Genomic DNA, 17,147 nt, shown 5'->3' on the forward strand with positions numbered 1-17,147 from the left:
ATTCATCATAAATGTGCCAGGCCAACGTGGTTTTCTATCATGTTTATGCGGATGATTTACCTTCTGTACAATCAAAATAAAGACACGATAATGGCTAAGAATATTTACTAAGTCTTCCAAGCCGATATGGTTTAGCTCTAAGGAAGAAATCAATTTTAAATTCTACTGATTTCTTTTCCTCTATGTCTCAATTAAGTACTCCACATTAAATTCCTGAAATTTTTCTGCCGCTACTTGTAACGGATCAGAAATGTCAGGGTATCCTTGAAGTGGAGCACTCTCCTCCAAGGCACTTTGCATAGCTTAATTAGCGCAGTTATTTCTTTCCCCGCGCCTTCGCTGAGGGCTTTATGTCAGATGCTCCTAGTTATTAGGAATCGGAGCCAGAGGTCAACTGATGAGCTACTGATCGCTCAAGCTAAGTGTAATTTAATGCCACAGTTCATATGAGCAGTTTGCAAAACCCCTCTGGGGGCCGTGTGTGCTGGGGTGCTCCTGGACGTGTGTATCTGTAGGCTCTGTTCAGTGCAGCACAAGACACACATGTGCGTTGAAGGACCTGGTGTGGCCAAAGCTCATCATCATCAGATGACTACAGCCATCAATTTCTTTTATGCTACTTAAGCAACAAATATGCTTTGAAACTGTCACAAATTAGCGCTTTTTTTTTTTTCTCAACAGGCAGTGAGGGACCTTCCTAATGTATTCAAGAAGATTTGTTGTCTTGAATCCCCAGCCTTGGCTGTATAATTGCTGTCGTAAGACAGTGTAGCAAATGGTCCTCGTTTTAAGGCCTGGAGCCGGTTTGTGTGTCAGAGTCACTGGTTGAATGTTTTTCTGCCCAAGGTAACTGCCTAGGCAGAAGTAGTTTCGATTCTGGCTAGTGATATGTCATTAATACATGAGTCCTCTAAAATGTTTACCTATGAAAAAGTGAGACTTTGACCCTGAGATACCAGAAATTGTTCAAACTAGACTAAACACAAACAAGTCACATAGTCCAGTTACGTGGTGAGGTCTCTTACCAAACCTTTTCTGAGTTTAGCCATCATGTGAATGTCAGCCGCGGGAGTGCATTTCATACTGGGATTTTCCACTTGGCCTCTATTCAGTACCAGTCTGATAATGGGATGAAAAGTGGACTTGAGGAATGTGGTTCAAAGGACTCGCGCTATTGAACCTGTGTACGAAGCCTGGCTACATAAGTCATAGGAATGACTTGTGAAGATACCGCAACATGGAGACAGCCCGTGCAGGGCCATGAAACAGAAGATATGCCACTCATAGTTGGGACGACTGAGAAGGAGGAGCCAGATAAAGGGCACTTAGAGAGTGGAAGGCAGCCAAAGGATGCTATAGGAAACACCAGTCACGGCAATACTGCTGTGAGAACAGCATTCCTGTCTCCCTGTAGTGGTCTTGCTAAGTCATAATTCTTAATTTGGTTATCTCTGCCCCTGAAAAGACTGTGGGTACGTTTTCAAAGACCTGGTGAAAGTATTACCCCCAAATTCTGAAACACTAAAGGAGTAAGGAGTCACTCAAGTAACAAATCTATCCAGATTGCTGGATCTTATTACATGAGAAAGGACGGGAAGCTATAGATAGTATGAGAGTGCTGATGCGGTGTAACATACACTGAAATCGGTCCAGGCTTATGGCCATATTTAATGCAAATGCTGAAATACAGAGGCTCTGTGAAGAACCAGCCTCATGTCTTGGGTGCTGTTAGTTGGTAGATTTTACCCTGCACGTTAACAAAGCAGTAAAACATTGTCGCTGGCAGACGTTAAAAAAAAAAATGCCTATCTTTTTCCAAAAAACTTCGTATTTCCTATCTGTGGTGCTGTAGACTACCCCTTTTTGCTAAGGGAAATCTGATAACCACCTGTATCAATTCAGACTCAAAGACACTTGACAACCAACCTCTCTATCTGTCTTTGTTGTCTGTTCACAGTAGCTTTCCCTTTATCATATCCCATTATATACGCTGCAGGACCCCCAAACGTTGCAGTGATTTTAAATGTTCAGTTTTTGATTGAGAGGGTCGGCGTAGGTGAACAAATGTTGTGCGCAGAGTGGCAACAGACGTGGCTGGGATGTACCGTGGTATCTCAGTAGGCAACAGCCGGATCTGGGGTGCAGCACAGTGGGTGGTGGAATCTCTTTGTTCCTGTAGTGCTTTGTGAGATGTCAGATATTGTGATCTGTAAAGGTATGCCTGCTTTAGCTGGCAGGCTGATCAAGAGAAAACAATTATAGATGATACACCATTTTTATTTTATTTCTCTTAGGGACAAAAAGCTACCCAACCCCAAGCACGTCTCTTCTAATCAGTCTAGTTGTTGTCCACATTTCGCTTGTGCTCCTCCTGAGCTGCCTATAGCAACAGGCAGCACTTCTCAGCTGTTGTGAATTTGGGGATTTCAAAGGCCTTCCTGGCTCTAATGGAGAGGGGCATTGTATGGCCTTTTCCTAAGGTCAAACTCCATGGAGAAAAAGCAGGCAACAACTTGTCTCATTGCCTTCATTTTATATATTGACAAACTGAGGTTTAGACAAGGCGAGCATTTTGACCTAGTTTACCCAGAAAGCAATGAGGAAGTAACCTCAAAAATACCCAGGAAATTACCTAGGAGATTCTCCAAGCGTAATAAGACAATAAAGTTCAAACCTGAATCTTCACCCTGTGAGCTGTCTGCAGGGCCCTCCACCTCTGCTGGCTTTGCCCAGAGCTGGATTTGTCACTTAGATATTTTAAAAACTGTTCTTCCCAAAAAGCACTCTTTTGGTGAGTTTAAGCAGATGAAAGGTAATTGTTCGTGTCCTGCGTGTTCTGCTTTGGATGGGCTCTGGGTTGCCGTCTCGGGTGGTGCGTGACGTTACACGCTGAGGGGGTGAAGGGCGGGTGCGGCTCCTGCCAGCGGGTGCCCAGGCTTGTTGGGAGGATTGTTGCCATTCCTACCCACTTCTGTCTCTGTGGTCCTCCTAAAACAACACCAGCTGTTGGCAATGGTTGCGTTATGTAATTCATTTAGGAGGAAAACTCACTCATAAAGTTTATGATCCTATTGTCCCTGAGGCAACCCAAGCAAATGGGCCCGATGCAGGGGGGGGAGATGAGCAGCTGAGCTGAGAATGCACAGGGACACCGTGTCCTACGGTCATGGCAAGAAACTTCAACCAAATCCTCTGCTGGAGGGTCCTGGGACTAATCTATCTGCAAAAGCACAGACCCGTAGCAGCCGGCTGTGCCCTGGGCTATGGGGGGTGGCATGGCAACACCACCTTCCAGGGCTGTAGGAGCATCCCTCAATCACAGCTCTACCTGCCTGCCCATTGCACCTCCAGAGTGCTGGGAGCCAGTGAAAGGCCTTCCCTCCCAAAAAATAAATACCAAGAAAAGGGAATCCTTATCTGCCAGGGCCTGCTATTGAAAAACGGATCTCAGTTCACATAAGCAGGAAAAAGACGTTGAGGCTTATTTGTATTTCTGCCCCTGAGCACAAAGGGGCTAGAAAGCAGGCGGATCCCACCGATTGTGTGTTCCTCCTGTTTGGAGATGTAATCGGCATACATGTACTGTGCCACAGCCTTCCTCAGTCTCTAGGGGTTGGATTGGGGCTGGGAATGATGTAGACGACCTCCAGAGTGGAGGTGAAGACCTCCAGGATAGGCATGGGGGAGGGCTGGCCCCTGACGCAGCATCTCTCCCCAATCTTCTGATGCGTGGCATGCACCGTTAGGAGCGATGTTCATGGGGTAAGGAAAAAAGCACAGCATCACCCTGATCGCTGAATCCCAACTTGCCAACTGGAGAAACAGGCTCTGTGTAAACAGTACAAGTGAAACGGATGTTTCATTCTGCTACTGATAAGTTTATCAGCAAAGCCAATGTATACTCTGCGCCACTAGGAAAATACACAGAAAATGTGTTAAAGAATGAAGTTGAGGGTCCTCAGCTAACCCCCATCTTGCCACGCCCTGGGTATCACTGCTTGTGCTTTGGGATGTGTCAGTCATCGCTCCAGCCAACGTGACTCCAAGGTTGGGATGTTGTCCTTCCTTACCACAAGGCCCAGTCTCACCTGGGCTGTAGCTGTCATAAATGCTATCGAGATGGATGAAAAAGGACTGTTGCAAAGGTGCTAGGGAAGACGAAAGCATGGCAGGGGCAGGCAAGGAGCGCGGTTGCTGGTGGGGGGCACCGTGGCAAGGCCCTGCTGGACCTCGGGTGGGAGGTGAGGCAGTGGCCTCTCCAGCTGGTATTGCCGGTGAGTAGACCATCGTCCTTTGCAAGGAAGCAAAGAGAAAACTGTCTCTTCTGTGACTGTGTCACTGAGCCGGTATTGCCTCACCGGGGGCTCGGCCTCCAGCTCGGAGGTCTCACAGCTCCAGAAAGCCTTGCCCACGTTGCCTCAAGTGCCCACTCCAGTGTCCTGTTACACACGGATCATTTTGGCCGGCTGGATTTTGTTCCCTGCAAGCGAGTGGCTGGGAAGTAGGTGTGTTTCACAGAGCTTATAATAGAAAGCTTGCTTTGACCTCCACGACAGAGAGATTAACACCATTCCAGAATGATATAGTGCATGTTTTTTAAGGGTCCAAAGGCAATTCCTGTTTACAGAGCGGGACTGTAAGAGCCTCATAGCATTCAGGCTAGGGCAGCGGCTGTCGGGGATTCCTTCTCCAATCACTTCTTTTTCAGGTGGACTTTTGCCCTGCTGAGGGAAAAGTTGAAATGCCCCGTGGATGGCCAAGCCTGGCTGTTGCGGCTGTGCAAAATCATGCTGCCTGTCTCTGAGATGAGAGGATGAGGAAATTCTCGTACCTACCCTTATCCCTTCTCATAAAAGGAAACCATATCACAGCTTCTTTGGGGTGATTCTTTCTGTTCTGGGACTTCCAAAGTTTTTTTTAGAAACTGCTGGGCTGAGATCCACAGAAAGGTTGTCGATACTTCTGAAAAATTTGTCATTGACAGTAAAGATCCATTTGAAATAGCCCCAGACTTCCTTGAGTTATTCAGCTCTCTAGATGCAGTCTTAAATGCTTTGATCCATAGTGGTGTGACCTGCTAACCCAATTATGAGCTCATGCCCAGCACTGTTGCCTTTATCAGCATGTGGGCACTGAGAGCTGGGCTTGTTGTTCTGCTCCCACCATGCCCACTTGTCCAAGAAATATGAAAGGCTGAAGGCACCGTGAACAAGGAATGTATCTATTTGCTAATAGCATCAGCCCTTGCATTTTTAGTCATCTTTCTGGAAACCAGAATGCACCAGATCTCCTTTCTGTGCAAATAAGGAGTTTGTTGCTTGTTGCAAGTCAGCCACCTGAGCCTTGGTGAGCCAGTGGGGAGTCCACTGTCTAACGTATTCCCTGGCCCAGTCCTGGAGAGAAAGCACAAAAAGGCCATACACCCAATGGAGTAAATTCATCATTCCACTGATGGCTGGATTTGCCTGATTCTCTTCTATCACTACTTGCCTCCTTAAATTGCAGCACCTTCCTCTGCATTTTATTTATCATTTGTTGACTGATATTGTGCTCAAAACATTTGTGTTTCTCCCCAGATTGAGGCACCTAATCTGAGTTATATGCCTCTGGTCAAAAAGGAGTTATGTACTGACCCATTGTCAGGGCCCAAAATTTAAGATGCTTTTTGGAAAAGTGGTCTTTAACAAGCTCTCATGTTTTCTTGTATCATCATAGTCTGACACTCAATGACTTATGGATGCCTGTCTGGGTGGACGTACCGAGCTTGTTAATAGCTATTACCTTACAGAGGGATAGTTCATGCAGTGGCAGGCAACAACTAAGACTTGCGTCAGGGGCAGTGATTTTAGATGTTTTTGGAGACTTAAATTCAGATTTCTAGGTGCGAGCGGCACTGCAATGAGAAGATGTATGAACATTGACATACGGCATCTCGGATATTAACAGTATGGAGCTCTCCTTGAAGGAAAGTGTGAGGCGCATTTAGCATGTGCAAAGCTGTATTATTTACTCCAGAAAGATCATGCTGCAAGTTGATGACGCACCTTCCTTCCCCTTCCTACTTCTCATTTTCTCTCTGTATCGAGGCCCTCCGATCTTGGAAATTATTTACGTCTCCTCTGCAAACCTTGACTCTCCTTTTCCCTCAGTCGTGCTCTTTTTTGCACAATGCTTTTGGTGCATTTCATCCAGTTGACTTCAACCCCCTCCCGCCAACACACACAAACAGTGACGGTGCAAATCGCTGCTGCCTTTGTTGGCACCAACCATAACCCGGTACAGCTGGTGTCTGCGGGCCTGGGATTTTCCGAAGGCTCCTGCGGCGGAGCAGGTTGCAGACCGATTGAGACATGTTTGGTGGTTCAGCCAGGTTTGCCACAAGGGGGGGTGAAGCACAGAAACCATCTGTGGAAATTTACTGACTCTCTGAAGATCTCATGACTTCTTGCTAAATCTGAAAATTCCCAGTGCAACAAGAATAATAGTTTCTAAACCGCCCGTGCGGCCTTTCATCATTTACCTGAATGTTGCATGGTCAGTGGCAGGGGGTTTTTTTGTCAGTAATAGACAACAGTCCATCGTTTGCCAAAGGGGTGGAAGATAAGGAATTCATTAGTCAAGACACTAGTTTCTAGTACAAAGAACTTCCACGCAGATGGTGAATTTAAAATATATATATATATCTCCAATAAATTAGCACATAGTGTGCCAACTCTTGTGAAATACGTGCACATTAGGAGTATGAGTGCGAGCAAACAAGGTTGTGAGGAATCTTTCTGTGACTCCTGTTTTCAAACAGTGATATGCAAAGAAGTCTTTTTCTTGTCTTTTTTTTTTTAAGGTAAATATGTACGAAGCTCTTTAAATCATCCGAAGTGGATCGTGGTTATGACTAAGAGATAAGGAGGGATTTGTCTGTCTGACAAACTTCCCCTCTTTTTTTCGAGAAGGTTGATATTTTCAGAAGTGGTAAAATACCACTGAGTGCAAAATGCAGGGCGCAGGGTAAATTGGGGTTCTGCCAGTTCATGGGCCGAACAAAAACTGTTGAAATGCAAGATGTTTCAAGGCCCAACTCTGTGTCCCGCAGAAGAAAAGCCTCCAGTGATGTCTTTAAGTAAAGCTCTCAGTCTCCAGGCCACAAAAGATCAATGTAATGCCTACTACAAAGTCAATGGGAATTTTGCCGTTAGGACAATTAGTGTTCTTAGTCATCTTTATACTGGACCATATCATCTACCCATCGGAATTAATGGTGTTTATTTAAAAAATTAAGGGAGGCAGAAAGAGAGGAAAAAGCCAGGAGGAACCAGAGAAAAATGCCCTGAGTCTGTGTTGTGCCTCCAGGCAGGGCACAAAGTGAATCTGAAATAATGTAATTTCTAAACAAGCCCTGGCTAGAAGTAGAAATTGTGATGAGACCACCAGTGCAGTCAACTCAGGCACTATTAAAGGCGATCGCCAGCAGAGCCTGCAAAGCGCCTTCAGTGCTCTCTGCGAGGCCCTGATAGTGCCAGGAATGCTGCGCAGGCTGGTTTTGCTTTAATATTTTTGATAAGGCTTTGTAAAGACTAGGGACTGGCTTACTTGCAGCTGTACTGGAGTCACGCAGCCCAGGAGATCTGCCTGCTTAGGACCGCTTTTGGGGCTGGAGATGAAGGGATGGGGTAAGAAGCTGTATATGTTCCATACGGTGTTCCCTATAGTGGGGTCCGTGTTCCACGCCTTTGCTGGGGCACTGCTGTCTTGAAATACTGATTCAAATACTACCAGAACTGTAGCTATTTAGGGCAGGAATAGGATATTTGCAGGTGGGTAACTGGCTAACTGGATAATGATGATCTCCTGTTATGCGCAGCCAAAAACTTAGTTCCGTCCAGCATTTAGGGGGAGAGACAACTTACTGAGATTTGACATATTGACAGTTCTCTGGATCTGTCCAGGAACAGGTAAACAAGATAATCCCGAAGACTCAAAGAACGTTTTAAAAACACTTAAGATCAGAAAACGAAACCCGCGGAGAAAAGCAGACACATTTTAAAGGCAGCAAGATTGCAGCCCCGTATGTCATATAAAATGAATGCAGTTCATCGTTCTGAATTGTTCACGCTCAGACCATATATGTTCAGTTCTTGACAAAGTAATCTCTTTACAAAGCTACATAATGCAGCGGAGTCAGCTAAGAACGAGTTATAAACAAAGCAGCTATTCAGCTGTCAAAGCAATTTTCAGCTATATTAAAACAGAATAGGATGGGACGGATTCTGCCGAGCCTTCTGCTGCGTGCTCTCCTGGGAAGCGGGTGGTGGCCTTGCATGTGTGTAAGCGGCGTGGCGAGAGGGAGTGCGTGCGCGCACGGGCGGCCGCCCACGCAAACACATGTACACACACGTGCCCAGCGTAATCGCCCATCGCCTTCCTCGGCTCATGTTAGAAATTGCAAAAAATGCTTATTTAAATTGCGATTTCGTGCTGCGCATGGGGATGTCACCAAGTTCTGTCCATTCCGATGACGTGTTTTGTTTCCATGGAAACCCATGTACTTTAGAGAGGGAAAAGCAGAAGGAGACTGGGAAAATCAGAAAAATCAAGCAGAATAAGAGAAGTGTGCAGTGTGAATAGATCGTTTGGGTTGTGGGGCTTTTAACAAATTGACTTATGCCTTAAAGCAGGGAGAGACCTTGTTTATTTGTGCGTGTGTCACTCCAGAATAATTCAAATCCGCTCAAATGTATGTCAATTAAATGAATGCCGCATCCCGTTTCTTCCCATACACCATTTGCCATCGGATAGACTGTATCTGCACTGGAGGGGCCGGGCTTCCCTGTGTGCTTTCTGCTGACACATGACTTCTGCTGTTTGCTGTGTCTCTGGTGTCGTTAGCAGGTGTTTCCTATCTTCATCCCCAGACTGGGGAAGGAGGCAGGGCCTGGGAAACTACAGATTTCCACTAAGGTTCAATGAAATACCTGTCAAGTCTCCCAGAAGAAAGCTGTGTATGATCTACCTCCCAAGGGGTAGGCAGGGCAGGGAGAGGCATGCTGGAGCTATTCTGTGATTTTTCTTTCCTTCTTAAAACAGCCAACTTGCCATTGAATCACTTAATCACTAATTAAAAATCCTGGATAAAACAAGCTGTCTACAGCTTTCTGGCAAACATCCCACTGACTTCGGTAGGGCCAAGATTTTACCCTTTCCTTGACTGCGGAGCTTGTTTGTTGTCACTTCTTTTTCTTTAGCTGTTCTATGTGGTTTATGCCAGATTTTTTTTCTCTAGATGCGCGTTTTCTTTTCCTTTTCTCAAATATTATCTCACTTCAGCTCCAGACTATAGGGTCTTAACATGATGGACCCCAAGGAGCAGTCCATGACCAGACTAGCTGTGTTTCGCCCACATCCTTTTCAGCTGCGAGCTAGAAGAGGACAAGAAGTAGATGTGAGGACGGCAGGAATTTCAGCAGCTAAAGGCCACCTGGAGCACCTCTGTGTGTGCAGGCATAAACTCGACTTGCAAGTCCTTGTTGCCAGAGTTTATGTGGTGCTTACGGGGGTCCCTCAGCTGGTATCTGACCAGCTGGAAAAAGGAGGGACCACTGTAGCCTAGAGCATCAGCTGTTTCACTACTCAGGGCTGAATGCCAGGAGGAGAAACAGAATCCTCTCTGCGTGTATCCTGTATGTGTAAATGCTGTTGGTAACAGAGCAATAGTCCTGTTCTGTTTGCGCAGATACTTTGGTATGAGTTTCTCCTGTCTTCCCCTTTTGTAGTTATTTACCAGTCATATCCTCTGTAATTTGGCTTTCAGAGTCTGCCTTGGAAGAGACCGGTGCCGTTTTTGCTTGGAGCTGAATAACTCTAAGGTGCACCCCCGCTGGCTGCTTGCTTGGAGGTAGGGCCGTGCCAACAAACCCTGCTTCCCAGGGGCTTTTTGGCAGAGCGTGCTCGACTTTCTGCTGTGTTCTTCATGAGAAGGCACTCTTGGTCACACATGGCCCGTGTATGAGGGACCTGGGCCAACAAAAATTGCCAGGACCTACTGCGTTCTTCAAAGCTTAGGGCAGCAGAATACGAATCAAAAGCAAACGCCCTAATCCCTTACCAACACATCGGGTGGCAAAACCCACAGCAGTCGCCTGTAGTGTTGACGTGATTCAAGCCCATACTGCTTAATTTGTCTTCGTGCACCCAAAGCCGTGATATCTAACAGTATTGACGGTTAAGAGTCTCATTTGCTGGTTCATCAACAAATTTTAAGAATAAAAAGAAACTATGTGAGGAGAGATAAGATTTTGTTGAGCAGCTCTAATCTTGGTTGTTTTCCTTGGCTTTAAACTTTGAATTTTACAAGTTATATGTTAAATGCTCTGCTTCGCTTCTTTGTATCCAGACAGAAAGAAATGGTTTGTAAAAAATGTGCTTTGTGGGTAATGTAGAATTTTTCTCCTCTGGGGAATCCATCAGTGAGGATGTTTACTGTATATTTATGAGACCCCTTGCAGATCTTTAGGCTAGGCTTTCAGATGTTCATTCTCTCAGACTTTTCATTGCTAACATTTATTCGTCTTTTAATGGTGAGCTCCCAGAACAATGCAGAGGGCTCAGTTCAAACTCCAGGCAAATCTTGTATCACTCTTGGTTTGCAACTGGGCTCCACACAGGACTCAGCAAGATTTCATTCAGCCTTTTCTATAGTTCTCTAGGGGTGCTGGGAAAATTACTTTTGGCTTTAATGTTTTCTGTTAGTCCATGATTTGCTTGTTCCAGATGTTGGATGTTACCTTTGATACCATGTCATCTGTAAAGCAATGCTGAGTGCAAGAGACGGTGACAGAGCATCTCTCGTGCTACTGTTGATTCATCGCATGTGCTTCTGTGAGATGAGGAAATACTGTGGTCATGTCAAAACTGCCCATTTCTAGATAGTAGCTAATATGTAAATACTACGTATTATGTGACAAGTTTGAAGGCCAGAAGGTAATGTTCAGGGTTGGTGTCCATACTCAAAACAAAAAAGTAATCTGGAAGTCAATGTAACTTTACGTGTGAGTGAGGAGAATTTGCATGACTGTAAGCTCAAGAATGGGCTGTTATTCAAGTACAAGGATGAATGATAAATGTGAGGAAAAACTTTTTTTTTTTTTAAAAAAAAGTCTGTGCAATCCAAACGTACTGTTTATCATCCTGTTGTACCAAAATAAAATTTGTGATGTACTCGTGATTTTCCAGAGTCATCGACATAGTGCTAATTTTTATCCTCTCTCGTCTTGCTGTTTCCTGACTTCCCTTCCCAGGCTTTGCAATTTCTATGCTATTTTTCCCCTTTTGATTTTAATGAAATAACAAAATAAGTGTTTTTTGACCTCAGAGCCTTCTCCCACAGTAGATGATTTAAAATTGCTAGGTGCGAGTCAGCAGGAGATAATGATACTCAGTCTAATTTCCTTAGAAATGTTATAGCTGAAGTATTTATAATAATAGGGCTTTGTTGCTAGAACCTCTGAATGCCAAGACTCTGAAAGAGGTAACTGAACCAGCAAGTTCTGGAAATATTTCCTAGATATAAACTCAGGAGGAAGAAGAGGAGCAGGGGAACACCAGCAACGTAATAGTATAACTGAGCGTGTTATTTTCAGCAAAAGAATTTCCTTGTCAAGTTTAGTGTTTTTCTTTTGACAAATTGCTTGGGTAGAAGCTGAAGTTTTTCAGTCTCTGTGCTGTTCCAAATTTTAAGCTTCTGGTTTTCTTGATGTGGTTATTTTTTTGACATCGCTTAGTGGTGATGAGTCTGTGTTTGCATGGCGTGATTGGTCAGCTCAGTCATGCTTAATGACTTAAGCCTTATAAACTCTACATTTGACTCACAAAAGTATCATTTGGTTGTTGGAAGGAGAGCGCCACATTACTGAAATTCAGTGAAATTTACTTCTAATCAAAAAGTTTTGCCATGGTAGGAGTCAACAAGACTCAAACAGTGCATGATACTCCTGCTTGTTTGCTTTCCAGGGCTGAATCTTGCACATAATGTGTCTTAAGAACGGCAGCCGTGAGCAAATTTGTAGTCATGTGGCTAGTCTCAAAAGTAACTAAAACTGGATGCAAGGGAAGATCTATCTGATAATGACCCGACATATTCACAAATATTTTCTCACTGTTTCTCTACCACTTGTCAGCGGTTCCTTCTTTTCTTCTATTTCCTTTTTTTTCTTCTTAGGTTTGTGTTTTGATGGTGCCGGTTTTGTTCCCAGAACTAATCTTTGAATTTATAGTAGATGGTTTTGAATATTGATGAATCTACATATACAAATGTAGGTATATAAAGTGGTTGCTTTTTTGTGGAGGTTGATTTCTTTAACTAAGCAAGAGAGCAGACTTGGGTACAGAAATCAGAGGCTTGTTTGTGATCAGTCGATCTGTACAGTTGCACCAAGCGACCTTATAATTCATGCTGTGAAGCACCACTTGAGACTTGACCTCAGTTCTTACTGGATGATGGTTGCCTAACATTATGATGCTGAGATGTTTTCCTTCTCTTAAGAGAATTTAGGGTGCCTTCATTGATTGGTTTTGTTAAAAATTTCTAGTTTTCCGTAAGATCTTCATCAGTGGGTAGCTCCTTCTTCAAGAACCCAGTGCCATCTCCCAAGACATTACCTCTGCAGTATCTGGCAGTTAGATTAAAAGCAGGGTACGGTGCAGCTTGGTTTGTATGGACATTTGTAAGTCAGCTGTTGAGAGAAGTTTCCTTGAACATACAAAACCTGTGAGTTACAGGTTGTATTTCATCAGGCGGTGTTTTTGTTAAAGAATTGCCAGAGACAATACAAAAATTAATCTTGGTTACGATGTAATCCTGATACAAAATGCATCATTTCTTGGCAAATGAAGTGTTTGGCATCAGCAAGTATTTACATTTACATTGTTTTTAAACTTCTGCTTGTGCTGGAAGGTAGGGTGAAATATTTCCTAGATGGCCAGACTATTCCAAAGAAAAGATACATCACAGAGCAGAAATTCAGAAACACACTGTTTCAAAGGATGCTACGTGATCAATACAATTACACCGGGGTTTTGCTGGGTGTCCAGAGCACATTTTTTATTGCCTTTACATAAGTTACCCCTCAATTTCGTTTGTTTCAGAGCTTTACAATTTTCTGTTGTATCTGCAGTTGCATGAGCTACCTCTTCTTGTGCTCCTGCTTTGACATATTCCTATCCATCCATGCTTTTAAGAGATTATTTTTTTCTCTATGCACAAGCAAAAGTGACAGAAGTTACTGTTGGTTAACTCATTATACTCTGATGCTCTTTGTCTTAGCTCAAATCACTAAGTAAATATAAATAATATTTATATGTCATACCTCTTCATAACTGTATATGCTTGTTACTTCCACTTTTCCTGGTGCTTGAGGTAGAAGAAATCATAAAGCGCTGCGAGAATGTTGGTGTATGTGAAAAAACTTGCACGAACCTTGATTCCAGGAAGAACATATACACATGCTGATAAAGAGCTCCTTATCTGAGAAATACTTAGGAGAGGGTTTCTTAAATGAGAGTGCTTCTCTGAAACTGAGCATTTGGTTGCTGGGTTGTTGGTTGTTTTTTTTAAACATTTCAACACCCTGCTGATAGTGTTGTGAAATCCTTGCTGGGCCTTAGCCAAGTAACTGAATAAATTTTTACTTGCTTAATGATTTTATAATTCTCCTATGCGAGATAAACTTGTCATTTGTTCATTTAACTTCTCTCCTGCATTTTGTGTACAAATACTATCTAATCTCGTGGAGACTTCAAATCTTTAAGACTTAAGTTCTTGCAAAGTTATCAAATATAGCAATCAGAACACGTTTGGACACTTCACAAAGTTCTCGTCATGTTTTTCACTGATTTTTTAGTATTATTAAAGGTAATTACTGTTGTATTATTAAATACATTGTGCTCTTTTATATTCTGTGACGTAATTTTCCACTTTGGTATTTCCATTTATTAGTACACATTCCATTTCGAGTTGCCTTTCATTGCCCAGTGTGTGACGTACTTCAGAGAAGAACTGAGATCTTCCAAATCTGCATCGTATAAACCGCCTGTAAAATAGTCCTTCTTTCCAATGGCCAACCAGCCCCTAAAATTCAGCCGAAAGGTTAAGATCAGAAGTATGATAACATCACTGAAGACTTCAAATTACTGAGCAGGATTTCTCTGATTACAAAAGGATTGAATAGGAACAAAAAATATTCCCAACACACTGCAGACTTTCTCGCTCTGTGACTGTTGGTATTATATTTCATGTTTTCAAGCATTCCAGTAATGGATACAAAATTGGAAGCAGGAGGGCAAGGTATAGAAATCATACCTGGAGGCGGTGGGGGAATGGGAGAATTCTCATTCAGCACCAGTGAAATAAATTTCTGCCCACAGGGCATAGGCATTGAGAGGAAAATAACTTATATGAAACCAAGGGCTGTAACAGCCTAATTTCGTTCTCTGGACCCAGGTAAATTTCATCCTAACACAATAAATAAATACGTAATATAAAGTGCAATGTTATTTCCTGATTCATGATCTTGTTAGACGCCAAAATAAACATATATCATGCTGGAATTGTAATAACACGGGCTTAGTACCTACAGAGGGAATTTCATCCAGCTACTAAATATGAAGAAAACGTACCAAAAGGGAATGATTTAGGGGAGAATTAAATTCTCTTTTTGCCTTAGTGATGATTCTGCTGTGTTTTCCCCTGGAAGATGGTCCTTCTCACGTATATACAATTTTACATACTTTCTTTCTCAAGCTAAAAAAAAAAAAGGAAGAAAAAAATCGTGTTGGTATATAAACAACTTTCAGGTGTCTAACTATATACTATTATTATGCTATAAGCTGATAAGCGACTTTAAAAATTATAAAGTTCAGCAAAATAATTTAATATAAAATCACCACATAATAATAAGTAACAATCTTAGGTATGTTTGTGTTTGTAATACTATCAAGCTGTTTTCTCTTTTCTTTGCACTCTGTGTCATCTGAAAATGTTTCTTCAGGCTCAGGAACTGTTTGGAGCACGTATTCATCAAATATTGTAGGAATAGCAGAAGGAATGACAGCAGCAACAAATGATTTAATTATTTCTATGGTTATCATTGCTGCTGTTATGGCTATCACTTGCTTTAACACCTGCACGTGGCTGGTGATTTTCAGACACTTCAGTGCTTTCACTTGGTTCTCCAGAGTTCATAATCCAAGGACAGAAGTCAGGGAAGAAAATAATCAGTAAGCCATTTATGGAAAAGGTATCCACAAATCAGCAAGCTGCCTTACAGCAATAGGAGCACGCTTTTAGGAGGGTTTGTGTGGCAGGGGCTTAGCGGATGAGCCCTGGGTGGCTGAACAGGGCTTAGGGCTTGGACCGTGGTGTGATGGCCTGGAGCACAGGTGGAGCGTGGTGCCATGAGACACGGGGCTCGGAGCAGGCAGCTGGAAGCCTCTCATGGCGAGACCGTGTTAGCAAGTGCACGGAAGGAGCACCAGAGCCGCGAAGGCTAAAGTTTGCTCTGTGCAGGATGGGAGGCCGGCTGAGGAATTCCAAACCTCAGTAGGGGAAGTTCTTCGTGAGCCTTTGTCAGTAGGGATATGCTCCGAGATGACAGCGGTGGGGCAACTGTGGTGTAAATCCATCTGGCTGTATAGATTTCAGCGCCGCCCGGCTGAGAATTTGGCTAGCAGCTTACAAATCCCCAATGTTTCACACATTGGAGTGCAAAACAACTGTTCTTTCAGACTATTGTGTAATCGTGAGTCATTAGCCTCTGCTTGAGGACGATCCAGCTACCTTGTCAAGGAACTGGAACAAAACCGTGCATCTCAGGTGACTTAGTTACACAACATGGAAAACAAATTCCCTCCGCCAGCATTTTGTAGGCAATCCCTTGCACATCTCTGGGAAGATGTTTGGTACCACGGCATGAGTTTCTCCCCATAGAAAGGCCAGATCTGTAAAACTGCTCCTTACCCAGCCTTAAATCCCATTCAGGTCCCCAGAATAGATTGAGGAGGATTGTGCTGAAAGGGCGATTTTCACCCTTGATGGCTGAATCACCGTTAACATCTGTGTTGAGTTACGGTACAGCTCAAACACTGAGGGAAGAGGATGAAGATAAGAAATAAGTGGCCAATACCTCTTTAAGAATCCACAAGAGCAAAGTAATAAAAAAGAAATACAGTAACTCAGATAATAAAAATATTATCTTATAGATTTCATACAAACTTTGCCTTAGGGAGGCCACCTGGCTTGTGTTTTACTGACACAGCTGTTCAGACTTTTTTTTCCCTTTGCTACATAAAAAATAGAGGAATCTGAACAGCTGTTTGGGTTAATTTTTTTAATGCCTTCCGTAAGTAAAAATGAAGGCAAATGACATGAATAAGCGATGTGAAACTGACTCCAAAGATGCTTTAAAAACTTTGCAGAATAATTCCTGGACCTCATCCACAGTGACTAAAGGTCTGCTGTCCGTGGAAGGAGCTGAGCCAGGAAGGCAAGTGGGGCATTTCCACTCACTTGCCGACCAGGTGTAGCCGTAGCATCTCTTCTCTTTGCACAGGAAAGACTCACGTGGGGGCAAACTGGGTTATATTGGTATCAGTCCACAGTAACCCCACTGACTTCACTGAAGTCACTTAAAACTTCCATAATTGAAACTAAAAAAAACCAACCGACAACCCCACCCCCACCCCCCCAAACTAGTTTTGCTTAAAACCATCCCTAATCGGATCCATTGCCTTCCAGGGAACTAGTGAAAGGGGTAGTTGAAGGGAGAAAGTGATCGGAGTGGATCAGCGCGTCTGCATAGGCATCATTTCCCAATGAAAGGTACAATTTTTTGCTAGTTTCGAAATCACGGTGCTGAGGGGGGGTGGAGGAGTCCGTGCTGATTAGCGCTGCCCCTCCCGACACACAGCACACTAACGATGTCCCAGCGGGTTGATCAAGAGCCTGGTTTAACTGGGTGATGGAATGAAACGAGTGGGAGTCGTTTTGCTTTTTGTTGCCCAGTGTTTCACACACCTCTAGCGGCAAACCCTCTGCGTTGCCAAGACAACCCCGAAGAAATACGAAATCCAGAACAATACCCTGTGTACAAGAAGCCTCG

At 43.6% G+C, this 17,147-nt stretch overlaps 1 protein-coding gene across 3 annotated transcripts in view; it reads left to right on the forward strand.

Annotated features, from left to right (window-relative positions):
• Positions 1-17,147, forward strand: part of SLC6A6 (solute carrier family 6 member 6) — a 118,042-nt gene that overhangs the window by 5,100 nt on the left and 95,795 nt on the right. Inside the window, exons 1-2 of one of the 3 annotated variants that reach the window (XM_074602895.1) lie at positions 7,601-7,667; positions 9,806-9,889. The exons of 1 other annotated variant lie outside the window; for it this stretch is intronic. The gene's annotated coding sequence lies outside the window, so the exon portion shown is untranslated. Of the gene's footprint in view, positions 1-7,600; positions 7,668-9,805; positions 9,890-17,147 lie in introns of those variants that run through there. One more of the 3 variants, XM_074602896.1, reaches the window with a different exon arrangement.

This window comes from Larus michahellis, chromosome 10 (genome assembly GCF_964199755.1).
Source record: "Larus michahellis chromosome 10, bLarMic1.1, whole genome shotgun sequence".
In the NCBI taxonomy this organism is placed as follows: Eukaryota; Metazoa; Chordata; class Aves; order Charadriiformes; family Laridae; genus Larus; species Larus michahellis.